General features: G+C 39.5%; 1 long non-coding RNA gene across 1 annotated transcript in view; it reads right to left on the reverse strand.

Annotated features, from left to right (window-relative positions):
* LOC144375325 (uncharacterized) overlaps nt 1–10,209 on the reverse strand; it is a 99,935-nt gene extending 89,726 nt beyond the window's left edge. The window contains exons 1-2 of the long non-coding RNA XR_013435006.1: nt 9,901–10,209; nt 3,291–3,630 (exon numbers count right to left, since the gene is read on the reverse strand). This is a non-coding gene — a long non-coding RNA (uncharacterized LOC144375325). The remainder of the gene's footprint in view (nt 1–3,290; nt 3,631–9,900) is intronic.
* Nucleotides 10,210–19,034: the final 8,825 nt, after the last annotated feature.

The raw sequence follows: 19,034 nt of genomic DNA on the forward strand, positions 1-19,034 counted from the left end.
CAGCAAATCTTAAAAAGTTCCTGAAAAAAAAAAAAAAGCTATTGACTCACCTGTAAAGATTTCTTATTCACTGACAAATGGTAGTTTTTCAAGTATTTAGACAATGGCCAGTTTTCTATTTTAAAATATAAAAGACCAAAATAAGAGTTACAAATTCTAGACATTTCAAAAATGAACTCTAACTCAGAGGAATATTAATTATGAATTTGATTCTATAAAAGTGTTATATTTGTAATAGAATTTGCCTAGTGGAATGTATCATCTTATTAAGGAAACCCCAAATTGGTAATATTTGTACACAGAAATACCTTCCTTACTTCCTCCCTTCTCTCTGTTGCAAACACAAGCAGCTTGAAAAGTTGTATAAATATGTTTAACTACTTTATTCTTTGTCCTTAAAGAAAAATATAGACATTTCTTTGAAGGATGAGGGGGATAAAAGGAATCAAATTCCAAGATTACCTATGTATATATCTGTTCATGATATCAAGATAATATTCTTTAGTCCTGTAAGGACTGAGAAAAAATAGATCTCAGCCATGGTCCTGAGTATATTTTCAGATTCCTTTTAGAAATTTCATCAATTATTTTAAATACATGAGCAAAAATGGACATGTCTGTGATGGCATGTTTTTTTCTTTGGGTCAGAGTCACACAAAGCATCAGGGTCACATAGATCAGTTGTCCATGATGAAAGTGGGAGAGGTCAACAAGCAGAAATGTAAGTGGCTGGGGTGAGGGGTTTGAATTTGTCCTTGGAAGACAGGAGTGCAGAACAATGGCACCCAAGCACCAACAGCACACTGTCTATGGACTCTAGCCATCAAAGCAATAGTCCTACCATGTAGCACTGTCACACAGATGCTATAGATAAAAGATCTGGAACTCAGCTGAGCCTCAGGCTCACACAAATTGAAAGCAGCAGACTCGGAATTGGGTCCAGTCTGGTTTAACCAGGGGCTGCTTCTCAATTCATTGCTTCATAAAAAGTGACCCTAGAATCCCAGATATTTGATCCTCCTGGAGCTCCCTTGAGAAGAGAATCACCTTTCTATACAGCACCCTGTTTATTTTCTTCTCCTGCTGCATAAGTGTTTGGAAGAAAGGAGAAAATTCCAGGGTTTGCCCAATGTGAGCCACCTCACTTCAAAAGAGAAAGCATTGTTTTTTTGGAGACTGAGATCAGCAGCAGGGTATATGGGAGACAGAACTGCCCTGCAGTCTAATTCTCCCTTCCTGAGTTCCTCTGTCCTTCCCAGGAAAGGGTGGCAGGCTTTGGAGGAAACTCTGCTGCTACATGGTGCCACCGATGAGCACAGCACAAGCCCAAATCCCAACCTCTGAGCCTACATGCACTAAATCCCAAGAGCTTGCTCAGGAGTTTCCCAAACTGAGCATCAAGCCCCTAACTCGTATGAGCAATTTCCACTGTGTATCTTTAGTTTCTGTGGCACCTTTAAAGGGCAGAAGTGACCACCACCCTCTCTGCTCATGCATGTCAAAGTTATCGCTTCTCACAAATTTTGCTAAGACATTCATCATATTCTTGCTGTAGTCCAAGGATCATAGCACTAATTAAATCACCAAATGCCAAAGCAATAGAAATTTGGAAAAAGGGACTAATCTCTGCAGGCCTGCTCTCCAATTTTTGTTTCATGACAATCTTCCGAAATGGGATAAAAACCCAGTGGTAGACAACAGAAGCTCTGGGAGAAGCACAACGTTTCCTCTCTATTTTAAACAGAGAAAAATCCAATCCAAATCTGTGAGTGTAATGGAAGAGCTTCCAAAAGAAACCTTCTTCTTGTTTGTTATTTAAGTGCTATTGGGTGCAGCAGTGAGGTATTGGGGAGCACTCAATGTGTGTGGGCTCTTTGCTGAGCACGTTTTGGCCATCCCACTCAATCTGAGTGGCAATCTTTCAATGCAGCTTCCTTTGTTATTCCCACTTCACAGATAGGCTAACTGAGGTTTGTAGAGCTCAGGTAATTGTTCAAGGCTGTACAACCTGTCTGAGTTTCAGGCTCTGGGAAACCACATAACTCTAATTGCTGTACTCTACAGCTTCCTATCAGATCTTCAAGGGGAGATGTTTAATTCTAAATGAAGCCAGGTTTCTCCAAGCACTTAACTCACTTAGTCTCAAATTCAGATCCTTCGATTTCAGTAGAAGAGGGATGCGGCCCATGTAGAGAGGGAATGCAAGGAGGAGAAAAAAGGGAACCCAGAAAACTCAAATTATAGCAGGAAAATATCTTGAAAGAGCTAAATGTATGACTTGGAGCCAAATGGTTTGGCAGATGCAGCCATGTTCATGGATTTGTGATGAAAGGGATAGTCTTTTTTCCACCCCACTTTAAACTGCCTTTATAGAGCTTTATCTTTCATGTCCAAAGATCAAATTTAAAAATATCACATTTAATGAGAGCTAGGGGAAATAAACTGGTGGCAATTAAAGAGTAAAAATAACCTCTCTGTGGTTGCAGACCACAGGAGTTTCCTAATTTTAAGAGGCACAGGCAAATCACTTAAACAAGGCCTTTTGGGCTGTGTTCAGCTCATGTTTCCTGCCCCAGCCATCATGGTTAAAGTTATAGGCAGCCATAGCCCTTGAACCTGTGGAATTGTGCAGTAAATGGAAGTACAACCAGGCCAAACTCATCAAGTCACAAATGCAATCTTGTGGCACGGATGTCAAATTCAAGATGTCTTTGTAGCCAGTTGCATTGTGTAGGAGGTAGCTAAACAGAGTCAAAAGAGGTCATGGAACTGACTATTGGTGAGAGCCCTTCCTTCCTCCAACCTCAAGCTCTTTATTTTCCTTGTACAGATTTGGTCTGGATGAGGCCATGAGGCTGATGTGAACTCTTTCTCAGACCTAGAATAAAAGAGTTCATGCAAACCCCCAAACTGGCCAGAGTGATTTGAGATTCCATTTGAGGAAATCATCTCTGTCCTATATCACTGTGGTTTAGGCCAGAACTTGGGAAACCCTCCATAGTCTTAGGGTCAAGCTAACATCCTGGAAAAACCCTGGGGTGTCATCAGCTTCTCCATAAATCTGTAGACACACAGAACTATAGAGTGGCCTAGAAGTTTGCCCTAGAACACTTCCTGGGATATCCCAAAAGGGACATCATGTGAAGCTGACTCAAGACAAGATCGGCTACTGAACAGAAAGAATTTGAGAGGCCTTGTTTTGCATAGCAGGAGATTTGACAAACTGTATTCCAAGATCAAGTCTATCCTAGATCCGTAACCCCACCCCATTCCCAGAACATTGTACTTACCTATAGAAAGTAGCATAGTCCACTGTTGAGTGGCAGGTCTGAAACTCCCAAGATTTGAGCTTCTGGCATTTCCGATGGGCTCGAAGCTTTACTTTCACTGTCCCTTGACACAGCTCAGGAACTGTTTTCCTCTGGGGTTCTGTTACTCAGAACTCGTTGGACTCCACCCTCCAAGATTCAGCAAAGTCATCCACATCAAGTTTGAAGTTTCCATCTCCACCAATTAAGTCATCACGTTTGTGTCCATTGTAGTTGCCACATAGGCCACACAATTTGCCCTTGAGATGAGGGGCAGCCATGACCTCTACAGAACTGTCTCCATCCCAGGATATTTTGAAACCTAGAGGAGAAGAAGGGGAGAAGGGAGTTCAACCACTCCTGAATCTCCCGATAATTCCCATGTGTCCATAGCTTTACTTGGTACATATAGCCATTGTCTTCTAACAAGGAACACTTCAAGTCTGACCACATTAAATGTTGTATGAATTACATAAATCACTTATTTGGGGGTATTAGGATTTTTAAATTGAATGAAGTTTGCTCTTAAAAAATCTATGTACCCCGGTTTGATCACCCTACTCTGAGGTTTATATTTTTGTCTTCTTCTAAAGTAATTATTTTAGTTCAAATTGTGCTTCCTTTATCCAATGGCTATAGTGTGGAAACAGAAAGAAACAAAGACTATAATTCCTTATGTTATTTCTGTTTCTTTATCCAAAAATTTCTCCATGTAAGTATTTACTCCAAATACCACAGGATATTAAAGCAATAAATAGATAGCTTCTGAATACATCCTCCTCAAGGGATGATACATTAATGCAAACATGTGCTCCTTCATTATTTTATTTTTATTCCTAAGACATGAGCTTCTGACCGACCCATGTTTCCTGGGGTTTAGATGTTGGAAAATCTTTACAATCTCTGGGGCCTCCAATGCAAGAACACTAATGAATTTCAACATTTGAGGCAGCACTAGAGGTTTCCAGGCCATGGACAAAAGTTCCTCTTGTGCATCCATCATCAGGCCAATACTTCCTTGTTCATCAAGGAAACTGTCTTCACTCCAGGAGGCAGATGACCAAAGACCCTTCTGGGTTTGCTGAACTAATTATCTAAAATGTTGGAGGGTTTGTCTAAAAACATGCATATTTCTCTAGATATACTGTCCCAAGAGTTCCCGGAGCCACTCCAGCCAAAGATTACTCTGAGGGGGGCATTTTTCTAGCCTCATGTAGGACAGCCAGCTTATGTCACACAGCACAGCTACGTTTGAATAAGAAGAAACACTCTCAACTCCACTCTGATGTTTTGCGTGGAGACACTAGTCACAAGAGGGAGGTCTTTGTGAAAAGCCTTTTAAGGTTCAACCCAAAGTAAATGACTATTTTTCCTAGTTTTTCTTTCTTTTGTGTGTGTTGTAAACTTGTCTTAACGGTTCTCATGATGATCCCCTGGCAGTGCCTGAGCTCTCCTGTGGATGACGGCACTATTTACCAGGGAATGCCCAAGAGTCACTCATGGCATGAGCTCTTGGGAACATCTACAACAGGTCAATGTGCATTTCCACACTGAGACTTCTCCTTAGTCACTGTCACTGTCTCCCAAGAGTGGCAACCACAAAGGAAGTCTCATTTTTACAGAAAATTCTCTGCTGATTTTTTAAAAATTTTACCCTTTGGGGTTCCTGACAAAACTAGTCTTTTATTTTACCTGTTATGAGCCTCTGGAAAGAGAAAATTGTCTTTTCTCCTCAAAGGCTTTGTCTTTTATATTGAAAGCTCAAGATTAGCCTGATGAGCAAATGTTCAGAAGTTGGGGGATGAGATGGTGAGGGGACAGTAGAAATAGGGGAAGAGAGGGAAAAGGAGGGTGAAGAGAGAGAGACTGAGAATGGCTCTTGTTGGTATGTGAAATTGGCATATGGCAAAAATATTAGAGTAATGGAAGTGAGCTCAGGAAGAAACACTCAGAGGTAAGACTCTTAAGCTAAGTCTGAACACAGTCTGAGAAATGGCTGCCCAAAATGCTTTCCAGTGAGAAGCCCACACAACCATCACAGGACAGTTACTTTAGGGAGAATTATTGGTAAAATAAACTAGTGGTCTAAAACTGGGCTTCTTGAGCAATAAACAGAAAGGCCCATAAGGAAATCATTATGTGGTAAGTGGAAGGAACAGAAGCATTCTTACTCCAAGGTGAATGACAGAGAAGATTTCATAGTTAGGAGAAAGAAGCTGGATTCAGAAAAGCAATTAAATAGATCTGGAAAAAGGAAAAAAAGGGCAGCCACAGGGAGTGTTTTCCTGGGAGTAGCATAATGAAGAGAAAACATTAAGGGGACCAGGTAAAAAGAGAAGGGACATACTGCTAAGACATCAACACTCCGGGCTGACCTCCCAACATGGATCTCTGTGAGAAAGTTGTGTCAATTCTGACAACCACAACTTTCACATAAAACATTTTCTCTTTCTTTATACTCCATTAACTAACACATTATCTCGCACAGTACATACTTAATAAGTGAATAAATTACCCTTGTAATGGTGATGCATTGAATCTGCAAAACCAAAGAAATTGTAAGTTTCATGCTAGTTAAGACACTAAAATAACCATTTTGAAAGAAGGCAAACAAACTATAAAATGATTTGTAATACACTCTCCAAGATATAGAAGAAACTTGACCTCACAGGCCTGCAACCAGGCAGCAACTCAGCAAGAGAAATGAGGGAAGAAAACCAATTCCAAACAAAGTCTAACTTTTAGAGCATGATTCCAAAGACTTTTACATGTTGCAAAATTTTCCAAACTACAAATCTCTTTCCTAGACAGCAGGCAAATACTATTCCTCAAAGTGCCACAAATAGTTGGGAATTTTACACCCAAAGGAACTCCAATATCATTACTGACAATGATATAGTAAGTTTGAGATTTGGGGCAAATGAGTTCATTGGAATTCAACTCACAGTGAACAAATCAATCACTGTGTTCTTTCTTCACAGTGGACTGGTGGTCCACACATGCTTGGAAAGTTGTAGACCCACTGTGTTTTAGGTACACACTCCTCAAAAACCCATGACAACTCATTCATAAAAACATGGTCTCCAAAGTAAGAGAATAATTTGTTATTCACTCTCTTTTTCAATCTCCTTGTTGTTATTATTTTAAGAAGATTTTTACAGAACAATGCTAGGCTTCACACTGGGAAGAAATGACTTATTTGACATGGGATGATTTTGACTATATCTGAATCACTTACATATGTGTCTGCATGAGTCCTTTTGCCCTCTGAGAGTAAAATCCACACAAAGTTGATTGCAGTCATGAAAGGCAAAAATACTAATGAATTGTAATTGAGGGAATGTATTTTAACTAAGGATCTTATGAGAGGAAACCATCATGGAAGTGTTCGTGGGGCTGTGGGTAGTCCTTCCTGCAGCTGGGTTAAGTTGGCCAATTCTCTGCATGGGAAATTGGGTAGAAATAACTGGCAGAGTCAGAAGGCTAAAGCTGAAGCATATGTCCCATCTGGGGATGTGAGCAGCAGCTACATTCCTTCCACTTTAGGAGTGACCTTCCCATTTCCCCTTGTCTGAGTAACTGCTTTACCAACTTACTCCTCACCCTCAAGAAGAGTAGACAAGGCCACAAGCTTGGTTTGTTGTTTGCGTGGTTATTCTTTCCTTTGGGGGATGTTTGTTTGCTTTGATTTGCTTATTGATGCTTTTGTTGCTGTCCACTCAGAGGGGAGAAGATCTATAGATGCAAAATCTATAGACATATCACAGTAATGTGTGAAAATTGATTTTTTTTCCTGCTCAGATTTTATACCAACGAGATAGGAATAGAATACATTCTTTCACTTCAAAAACTATAGAGAAATACCAAGAATAAAATAAAAAGCTGCTTTCCAGTGTGTTAAAGATTTCAGGATGAGCTGATATACCTCTTCCAGGTAGAGATGATGTAGTCCAGAGTTGGCAGACAGGAAATATATTTTTAAATTATTCGCTAAGTGTAGAGAGTTGGGGCAGGGTGTGTGGTGGAGGTGGATAATGCTTAACCCACCAAGCCTTGTCACAGCCCACTTTTTAGCCTAATTCCATCCAATCTCCATGGCCACCTGTGCTACTCTGATGAATGTAGCATCATGAAGTGCTGAGTCCATAAATCAGAGAGGCAAAATACAGGCCTCTCCATCTCCCTTCCCCCAGCTGCAGGCCTGATTTAAGCTCCTCTTTTGAAGACAGTACCCTTTGATCACATGATTTTATGAAATAAAACAAAAATCTGGTGGAATAATACCCTAAGAAAATACTGTGATATTTTAAATAGATGATCGAGATAGTTGATAAAAAGGAAATGTCCCTAAGGGGTAGTTGAAACTAAGATGGTTAGACCTGGGTGCACACACTACTTTCTAGAAATCAAGTTGTGTCATTGAAAGGATAAGTTTAGTGCCCAGAGGAATGCAGCTCTTTCCTAGGAAACAGGCTCGTGCAATTTGTGTGCTACAGAAAATTGTTCATCTGGAGTGTTAGGCATGCCATAAAAATGACTTACATTGTGGAAACATAGATGGAAAAATAAATTGTGAGACTGAGTTGAAGGCCTAGAATAGTTGAATTTACTAATAGAATTATGGTATTTATGGCCTATTATTATTTTCTTAGCAGTCTCATCCTTTTGCTCATTTTTATGACATGGAATCCTTACAAAGAATACACTTATTCCATCACATTTTTCCAGCTGAGCATGGAACATATTTGAACCTCCTAGGCTGTTAGTAATCTTCAAGTACCCAGGATTTCTTTGAGAACTGGGGTGTGGCTGACTAATAATTCCCATATCAGTAGACTTCACTGTGTTTGGGCTGACTTAAAAACGAAAGACAAGGTGCTTCTAATTAGTGCTATGTAATAATGGGTCATCTTGTATATGTTTTATAGGGAGCCAAAAAGTGTTTGTCTCCTTTAAAGAAATTAATTGGGGCCTATATTTGCAGAGCAGCATGTCTTTTGGATACAAGAACAGATGTCTGGATTTTTCTGAGCAAGACTAATGTCTTTAAAGTTGAATCAGTAGACCTCTTCACATCTGCAAAGTAAAGAATGGGAATTTTTCCCTTTTACTGAATACTCCAATACATAAATACTTAGAGTTGTCTCACTGAAACTATGATATATTCACTAACTGAAAGCTCCCTGGACTTTTCTTGGCTTCTTGCCTTTGTTTAGCCAAACTGGCATGCCACACGCTCAAATCAATTTATCAAAATATATTCTGGCCTTAATTGAAACAATTACCAGGGTCCTGTAGGTATGCAGACATAGTTTCTATGGACCCTCTAAAGTGCCTAATTCTATCAAATGGTTATTCTATCAAATGGTTCCCTTTTGAATCTACATTGTCCAAAAAAAATTGAACTCACTCAGTTGATGCCTTTACACTGTTAAATACTCTTCAAAGGAAAAGCAAAAGTTCGCTGATTTCCTTGAAGTTTCATGCTTAAAGAAATAAGAGTGCACAGGAGAATATGCAACCCAACATCCAACTAACTAACAACATGTGTTAACCAAAGGTGGGAACCATACACAATGTCATGAAATGTGCAAATAAGCTGAATTCATTCTCTAGGGATGAAAATCAGGAACCTAATTCCTCTTCTAAAATGTTTTTCTTAGGTAGCACCTAACAGACAAAGACTTGAGCCTCAGAGATCACTAGCAGCCATGAACAGTGGCCTAGTGGGAACAGATCTGCTCATGAAGTAGAAATGCAATCCAGTGAGCATAAGGCAACAGAGGATGCAAAGAGAGGACTTCAGTCACCAGCTTCATGTGCCCAAGCCCCAGCTGAGGGTCAACTTTCAAAGCAAGCCTCCTAAGTATTCTCTAACAGAAGACAATGGTTTGGGCCATCAATTCATTGAGTAACCTTCCCCCAGGGGATGGGACTGCTGTTCATATGGGGTTCTGGTCACCCCCCCCACTCCCATCTGCACACTCACACACGGGCAGGCAGCCTCTTTTTCCTTAACATAGGATGACCCAGCAGGATGAAGGCAACCAGCATCCTGTGTGTATAGCAAAAGTATGCAAGAATCAGCTCTTCTGTTGTGGACATTTTATGTTTCTTTTAAACACCACTGACACTAAGCTGATTGCTTTTGAGGATTCCTGCCCTACTTCTTGGACAGAGGCTAATAAGGAAACCTTCTTTCTCACAGATGTGAAACTGTTATGCATAACCCGCTGAGCTGGGAGAGATGCTAATTCCAAGCTGAACATTAAAGGCCTAAAATAGCCACAACACTTGAGAGAGGTTATTTGATGAGTACAATGGCTATTTTTAGAATGAGGATGGAAAGGGTTCTGGATGTCAGAAGATTGCAAGACTGGCATCCAATTGCAAGGATCCACGTGGTACAAACATCCTGGGTCATTCTGTGGCATCTTGGGGATGTGCCTTTCCCCTGGGCAGGGAGGAGGCAGGTGAGGTCAGAACACTTCTCTGCCTCTGGGTTCCCCTCCTGCAGGAGGAGCGCTCTAACCAGGGCCTGCTGCCACTGGCGATGGTAAGGTAAGTAAGAAGGAGGCCACAGAAGCCCCACCTGCTCTGGTGGTCACTTTCAAGAGGTGGCGGTCCAGGTCGATGTGGAAGTGTGGTGCGTGGCAAGGGAGCGAGATGCGCAAGCCGTTCCTGTGCACGGTGAGGTGCTGCTGAAGGCTGATGGTGCTCTCGCCCAGCACCAGCTCCACCAACTTGGTCCAGGAGAAAGAGTGGGTCCTGTGGGCATCGTTCTTCACCAGCACCTGAAAGGGCGAGGCAGGGGAGGAGCAGTCTTTGTCAAAATGTACTGACAGGTCCCCTGAGAGTTAAATGTCCGTCTCTCAAAAGTGTTATAGTGGGGATCTCCGAATACCATACAAACTCCAGGCTCTCCGGATGAGTGAAAGATAAAACAGGGTCACAACCAAGAGAAGGATTCAGAGAAATCAGGGGTTCCTGCAATAAACATGAAAGGGACACCTGCCGGGTAAGGGAGGCCATAACAGAGATGTGCTAAGGGAAATCAACTTTAAAAAAAAATGAGTTGTTATAAAAAGTTTGACTCATTTTTACTTCTGGTGCTTTTATATTTAAAAGTTATTTATAACATCTCTGAAATTTTAAGGCATCTCCATTTGTAATCTCCATGTGCTTCTTTAGATAAGGGAAACTAAACTCAGGCCATTAAGAGCTATCCTTACTTCATAACTGACATAAACAAGGGCAAATTAAGTGCATAACTAAAAATGGCAACTAGTAAATGACACAACTAAAACTTAACCAACTGGAAAAATTCAGAAACATGATATTCTAAATGTTACCCATAGTTCTAAAGATAATTACGATATTCAACTCTCACGTATTTGCTAAGAAAAAAAAAAGACAGAATTGCCAAACAGATGAATGTCTACAAGTGTCAGGAAACTAGTTATTGATCAATATTTGCAGATTTGTTTCATAAATTTTCTAGAAATACAAGTTTCTTATATTTTTATCGAATACAAAAACCTAAAGTTGGAAAAAATATAAATCACAGAGCCCATCATTTAGTTCATTTAAGAAATTCCAATGAATTCATCACCCTGAAATATCTTTAATTCAAATATTTATGAGACCAAGGAAAAGTTTTATACTTTGGAGCACCTCAAAAGTTATATAATAGAAAATTAAATATTGTTCCTTTTTTAAAACAAAACTTGGCATTGGTTTGTTCTCTGTGTAAAGATATTTTATCTGTTTCCAAAGAGGCATGAACAACCAGGAAATGAGGAATTTATTTAGAGAAATTAGTCCAAATGATGAAAGAGCTATAATAAAAAGAGCAATTTCCAGTCAACATCCAAATAATAATCATGTCAAGAAAAATAACCAGAATAAAACACCAGGTCAAGAACTTGAGAATGTCCTACAAACAACTGCCCTAAATATCTCCAGGAAGGACTAAGCCCAGACAGACCACGAATATGCCAACTGGTCTGATAGGACCAATGGGATCCAATGCAAACATTTGCTTTTAATTTCAAGGTGTTTGGAGAGTAATGTTTTATGTTATGGTACATTATGTCATTTCAGATGTCAATTTTATGTGACTCCACACAAATCATATATATTTGACATTTGCTAAGTTAATTATTCTAATTGGTGTTCCTTGTCAATATTTGATGGTGATTCATGAGAGAGAGAGAGAGAGAGAGAAAGAGAGAGAGAGTGTTTAGGGTATGTAGGAGAGTTTCAGTGAACAAATACACTGATGAATATATAAAAGGCACTACCTAGAAGGGAACGGTAGAAGTGGGTGGGTTCAGCAATCATATTTGAATTCCTCCTCCATTTCTGATCCTTTCTTATTTTTCTCTTGGCCATATTTTCCTGCAGCCCCAATTTTACTCTGCTTATTGCTTCACATCATATGAGCCCCCCCCACCTTCCTAATTCCATATATCCTCTACTAGTAGCTCCCATCTAACCTCTGCCTGGTGCATTTTCTAATCATTCTCAGTGGGTTTACTTCTGGAATTCTCCTATCACACATCTCCCTCACATTCTGATAAAAAAAAGTCTCTCCCTGTCATCAAAATGTTATCTTTTGGGGTTGGGCAAGGTGGTTCTTTGAGGTGCCTCAAGTGATATAAGGAGAATGATGGTTCCAGTTTAATGCTGCCACAAAAGGAATGTGTCTTAACCTGATTACCCAACTCAAGAGAAGGTTTTTTTGTTTTGTTTTGTTTTGTTTTGTTTTCAGGTTCCTAACTACCTATTCAGCAAGAAAGCCCAAACCAATCAAGGTTTCTAAGCTTGGAACAGATGGACCTCAGCTTGGAAAAGCCAAAGCACAACAGTGCTGAAGGAGCTAAAATTACACTCCCAAGGGTGTTCTCTCTGCTCTGTGCAGAAAGGAAATGCCCACAGCTGCTGTCCATGTCCTGATGTGATGGCCTACACAAGGATGTTCCTACAAGGAACAACCAAGTACCACTTCTCTTGATATCCTAACTGCAACTACATCAAAATTATCATTAATGAAAACATTTGCCAAGCTAACATTTACCAAGAATTCTCTACATACCCTAGCATTCTTCTACATACCTATGATGATGGATACATCATCAGAAACTATATTTAGATTATCTCCTAACATTAAATATATGGCTAAGCACTTTGTAGTACATCATAAAATGAACTATTAAAAAGTTTGTGAATTATGTTCATGACTGAGGAAATGCTTATAACATAAAGTGAAAAATAGGCAACAAAAGTCTATGCTAATATGTTCTATGATTTTTTTTTTCTTTTTCTTTTTGAGATAGGGATCTTGCTATGTTGTACAGAGTGGCCTTGAATTCTCAATCCTCCTGCCTCAGCCACCCAGGTAGCTGGGATTATAGACTTATGGCACAGCACCCAGTTCTTTTGAGGATAATAACTATCTTCAAATAAATATATCCACACACCAAAATTACAAACAGTGGCTATTTCTTGATAGCAGAATCATGATTGACATTTGCTTTTTTTTTCTTTCTTCTGTGTGTTTTTTTCTGGTTTTATTTTGTTTTATTTTTGGTTTTATTTTAGTAGTCAAACTCTAGACTCTACTAATTTATTTACTCATGTAGATAAGACCAATTGCATAAAAAAGCAAATCCTCAAAGAAGCAAAAGAAACTGTCCCTAGTTGCCCTGGGGAAGCCCAAGCTTGCTCCTAGCTGAGAAAGAGGCAATGGGGTAGGTCCAGAGAGACCCTGGGTAAGGCAAATCATGTGTGAATTTGACCCTTAAGAGAGAGATTTTTCAAGTGTCCCTCCTTGTGGAAGAGAAGGATTTGGAAATCTGAGTGATGTCTCCATGTAACAGCAACACAGAAGAGGCCAGCAAAATTTCATGACTGTGGGGATGCTTGAGAATTTGTATCACGAGCTAAAATAATTTTGAAACTTTGGCCCCTTTCCCTGGCACCTCAAGGTGGAGCAGCACACACGTGTGCTGGAGAACGTCTGAAAGTGAGAATCTCAGGATTACAGAAATCTGCCTCACTGAAAAGGAAAAGAGTCAGAGAATACTTAGAGGATAAAAATGAACAGTGTATTCTCATATTTTTTTTCCAGCAGACCCAGTAAAATGAACTGCAGTCCAACATGTCCAGATGTCCAGTCACACTCTACTGGAAATTTTGGCCAATAGTTAGGGAGAGAGGGAAAGAAGCAGCTTAAACAGACCATCCTCAAACTTGCCTTATTTGAGAGAGCCTAAGTCAGAGGAAGGGGAGAAAAACACCAGTGTCTCTTTGTGTCACTGTTTCAGACTCCTGAAGGCAAATCATGAGCTCTCGTTTTTTGTTTTGGATTGTTTCCCACATATTGGTTTGGTTTGTCTGTATACAAACACATAGGTATAGGGGAAATAAAGATCGGAAATGTAGAAACCCAAATATTAAAAGTGCATTTATTTTTCTCCAAGGTAATGGAATGATGTTGGGACATCTTTTCCTCTTTTATGTTTATGTATATTTAGGTTATTATTTACATTTACATTCCATTGTTTACAATGAGTATGAATCCTTTTGGAATAATAATATTCACTTTAAAAAGTTAAAACTCATGGATGAAGCTATATCACTTTGATGTTCTGTACTTTAATAAGACTACTGCCTCCAGAATATAGTTCCAATGTTTTTCTCTCAACTGTATCAGGTTCATTTGTCTCTACCATGGATGTATGTATTCCAATGAAATGCCTTTCTTCTGAGAGCAGTGATTGTTCTCAAAACATCCATCAAAAAATTAAGGAGAAATTATAAAACCTTTTGTTATAAAGACTAAGAGAAACTGAGCAGACTGTAGCCACCCTCCCCCAACACACACACACACACAAAAAGAAAAACAGAAAAGCCTGAGAAAGGGGAAAAATTATCATTCATTTCTCAGCCACCAGAAAACAATCACCATTTACAATTTTGTGTGTGTGTGTTAACATATTTAAGAAAATCCTGTGCATAATATTTTATTTCCTATTTTTCACTTAACATGCCATTAGATTTCCAGTTATTCAAATGTGTTTTGCTTTGGAAACACAGAAGGGAACTTCTACCTTCAGTCCATTACTCCTGCAAAGAGGACTGTGTCCTCAGCCCCTGGTACCATTCCACTACATACATCAGTATACTCCCAGAGAGTTCTTCTAACCATGAGGAAGCCTATAAAATAAATAAGACTTTAAACTTTCCTCAGCACACACTGCAGAAAGACAGGGAACTGGGTCCCAGAAGACTAGGTCACTGTGCTGGGCAAGACTCCTAGAAACCCCAGAAGGGCAAGAGTCATTGCGATGCCAAGTCTGGGTTAGAAAGCAAGGAAGTCTGGGACCAGGGACACTGCCTGTGACATGGACCTTTCTTCTCCTTGCTGAGCTTTCCCCTGAATGGTGATGGAAAAAGTAGAAAGAGGCAGGACCTGAAGTTCTCCATGCAGGAGCTCTGGCCCTTCTTTGGGGTGTCACCAACAGCTGTTGGCCCACAAGGTGCTGCAGTTCCAACAGATGCTCCATTAGGTGGCACCTGGATGCCTATAAGACTTATATTCTTAGATTTGTAAATCTAGAACTTCATTTAAATTTTTTTGGGAGGTGGGTACTGGGGATTGGACTCAGAGGCATTTGACCACTGAGTCACATTCCCAGCTCTATTTTATATTTTACTTAGAGACAGGGTCTGACTGACTTGCTTAGCACCTCTCTTTTGCTGAGGCTGACTTTGAACTCTCCATCCTCCTGTCTTAGACTCCTGAGCTGCTGGGATTATAGGTGTGCACCCCTCACCCCCAGATTCATCTAATTTTACTGTGTGTTTGGGGACTGGGGGCAGGGAAAGTGATGGTATTCTCTTTCCACCCATCCATAATCTGCCAGAAATAGCAACTGGTCTGCATATGAAATTCTGATTCTTCAAAAAGTCTCATAAGTATTTCATTTAGTATATAAATTTGTTTTCACATATTTCCATAACCCCACATACTCACCAACTCTAAACAAAAGAGCAAACAAAGGAAACAATCCCTAACCTCAAAGATCTAAATTAAAATAAATCCACATTCAAAGCCTGGAGTGCCAGCACCTCCCCCAGTGGAGCCCAGTGCTTCCTACCTCTCACCTCAGCAGACCAGTGGGCCTGTGCCCTCCCAACACTTCCTCAGTTCACACAAACACAGGTCCTTCGCCCCTCAGCTCCAACACCAGATCCCCGTAGCCACATCCCTGATGCCTCAGTCAAGGTCATCTCCTTCCTCTAAATTCCCAAAGCAAAACTGATAGCATACCTGAGATATTCTGGGATGGTTAATTTCTAATAGTATATTTGAAGTTATACTATGTTTTTTTCATTTGGGAGTCCAAAATAAAGTCACCAAACCCATCATCTGCCTATGATAGATCACTTTCCACTCTTGCTTATATTTATAATGTATTCCTAACTGTTTAGTCAGACCTTGAACTCCTTCCATGTAAATTTTGTATATACTTCCACATAAGGATATATCTATATCTATATCTATATCTATATCTATATCTATATCTATATCTATATCTATATCCATATCCATATCTATCTATCTATATCTATATCTATATCTATATAATAAAAATGCCTGTGGTACTACATATCAGGTCTCAATAAATGTCTGTTGAATTAATACATTAATTCATAATTAATTTTGGTGAAAAAATAAATCGCCTACACTGAATTTATTAAAATACACACATGTAAGGTAATCAACAGAAATTTGCTTAATCAATTAATTGAATACTTTATGAATACTTTCAGAACAAAGAGATTATTATAAAAATATGAAAATTGGGAAATATTATGCAGAGCTACATCTGGTGCCAAAAGAGTATACTAAGAAATTCAAATTCATGAATTCAAATACATGGGCATCAATATCATTCCCCTCTCTGTAAATCTGATGTTTTTTTCCTGATGAACAGAGAAAACCTACCTCACTAAAATGTATTGTAAGAATCAAAAAGCAGGAAGAGAAATTATCTCTAATTCGTAAAATGGCAAATGTGATAGGCAGAGTAATGGTTCCCCAAAGATATCCACATCCTAATGCCCAGAACCAATGGATGTGTAATGTAAATGGCAAGAAAAAATGAAGTCTAAAGATGGAATCAAGGCTGCCCATTAGCTGACCTTTATCAGGGAGCTTATCCTGGATGATCTGAGAGGGATAAAAGCAATCACAAGGATCCATAGAGAAAGAGGAAGGCAGGAACATAAGTGTCACAATGATACAATATAAAGACTATTCCACGCTAGCTTTGATGATGGAGGATGGGGCCAGGAGCCAAAGAAAATGGGGAGCCTATACAAACTGGAAAATAAAGGAACACAGTCTTGCCAAACACCTTGTTTTAACTTTTTGAGACTCTGACTTCTGATCTCTAGAACATATAAGATAATAACTGTGTGTTGTTTCAGCCATTAAGTTTGTGGTAATTTGTTACAGAAGCCACTGGGGACCTTAGCAATAGCTATGGCATCTAGTGTAAAGCAACCGGTCTATGCCAGGTACCATGCTGGGGTGCTTTCTGCATTTTCAGTACCTCCTTTCATCCTCACTATATCTCTGCACACTATATATTATTACCTTAATTTCTCAGCCATGAGTTTAGGAGGGGTGCTTTATGGCCCATTATCACTCAGCCAATAGCAGTAAAGACAGAGTCCAACCTAGTCTCTCTGGCCCAAGACTGGTACCTTCCCCACTGTGACTTGATGTTTCCACACAATCTATGCCCCAGCATCCTCTGCAGTTGTTGTTGTTAACAAGTTGGAAGTCCCAGAGCTCTTTGAGAATCTGAAGAAATGTTTAGACATTCATTCCCCCAAATGCATATGAGTGTAGCCCCTCAAGTGAAGAGATTTATAGACACTCTGTCTCAAGGCTAATCAGTGACCCCTGAGGAGTCCATGATTTTCAAATTAAGAATATGTATCTAGAAGTTAATTATAAACTATTATAAAGTGTTTCTATCTCTTCTTTCCAACTATAAACCCTAAGGTCTGGGTCAGTTTCAGCCTTTTATCCGTGAGCTCCCAAGAGCACCTTCTAGAATGCTAAAATCTCAGCAAATATTAATATAAACTTGTTATGGAAGATGCATTTTTTCCACCCTCATCATCCAAGTTCTGACCTAAAATTCTCCTTTTATCCCCAGGACTGGGGATAGAACCCAGGGGAGCTTTATCACTGAACTATGTCCCCAGTCCCCTTTTCATTTTTTATTTTGAGACCAGCTAGCTTCAAATTTGTGATCCTTCAGCCTCAGCCTCCTGAGTTACTGGGGATTGCAGGTACGTGCCACCATGCTTAGCTTAAAATTTCTTTCTCTTTGCACTAGAACTTTGTATTTATCAATTAAGAAAGCTGTGTACCTGAGCTAGAATTGGATTTCACATCTCTAAATTAAACTGGCTCACAGAATTAAATCCTCCTTTGAGCATTGCCAACATTGAGTTTATTGTTTTAAAGATAGTCTTTTGTTTGAATCCTGGTCTTGCCATGTACTGACTCTTACATCATGTACCGACTCCCTGCATACCTCATTTTGTTCATGGATAACATGTATTCAAGGACAATCACCTTGCAGGTAGAAGCCCATTATTAGTTGTATTATGAAAAATACATTTTAAGTGTTATGCAAATCCAGCAAATAGATATCTATGGCTGGGAAAAGTAAGGTTGAATAAGACTATAATAGACACATTGAAGATGTAATGTGAGTTGAACTAGTCTATAAAGACATATGAAGTATCAGTTAGGAGCTAAAATGAAGTTAGCCTTCTAAACCAAAAGAAGAATGTAAGTCACAGACATAGAAAGGAAGAGAGTTTGTACAAGAGGAAGAGGAGACCAGTCTGACCAAAATTGGCAATTGTAGACCTTTAGTAGATGTCAGGTACTCATGCTGTCTAAATAAGTCGGCCTGAGATTTATGGCCAGCCTGAGAAGTTTAAATATATTCCAAAGAACCACCATTTCTTAACGTGTTTCCTCTGAAACATCAATCATGCCTGTTACACTGCCAAAATAAGTATAAATTTAAAAGCTCTGCAGCTCAAATTAGTTTGGGAGGCACTTTCTACTCCATCACCCTCCTAAATTTATCATGCCCACTGGCATGGAAAGGGCACTGAGGATTCTGCAGCAAGGAACCATATTTATGTTTACTTGACCCAGCATTTCCCTAATGTATTTAATCATAGGACCTTGTTTTGAAAATATTACTCAAAACTATCCCTCAACTCTAGTGTTTTATAAAACAAATGTGGGGAAACTGCAACAGAAAAGGAAGATGGAGGAAGCTCTTGTGAAAGCCAAGTTTGGGTTCTGACAGTGGAATGTGAAAAGAGCTGAAGGAGAGTAGACAGGGTGAGTTGCTGGCAATAGGATGAGAGTCTGGCTGTTGTGGGAATGAGAAAGAAATTATTTATTAGGAAAACAACAGAAAGAGACAATCAGCTAGACTTGATGACTGATTATCAACATGGGAAAGAAATGCCAGAAGTATTAGAAATAACATTAAGGCTTAAAACCTGTGCAGCTGGGATCCTGTGGATGCCAGAATTCAGTCAATAAATAGGAGTTAGAAACAGCCATTAACCCCTCCATCCAAATTTCCAACTCAGACTTTGGTGACTCAA

This window comes from Ictidomys tridecemlineatus, chromosome 2 (assembly GCF_052094955.1).
Source record: "Ictidomys tridecemlineatus isolate mIctTri1 chromosome 2, mIctTri1.hap1, whole genome shotgun sequence".
Lineage (NCBI taxonomy): Eukaryota > Metazoa > Chordata > Mammalia > Rodentia > Sciuridae > Ictidomys > Ictidomys tridecemlineatus.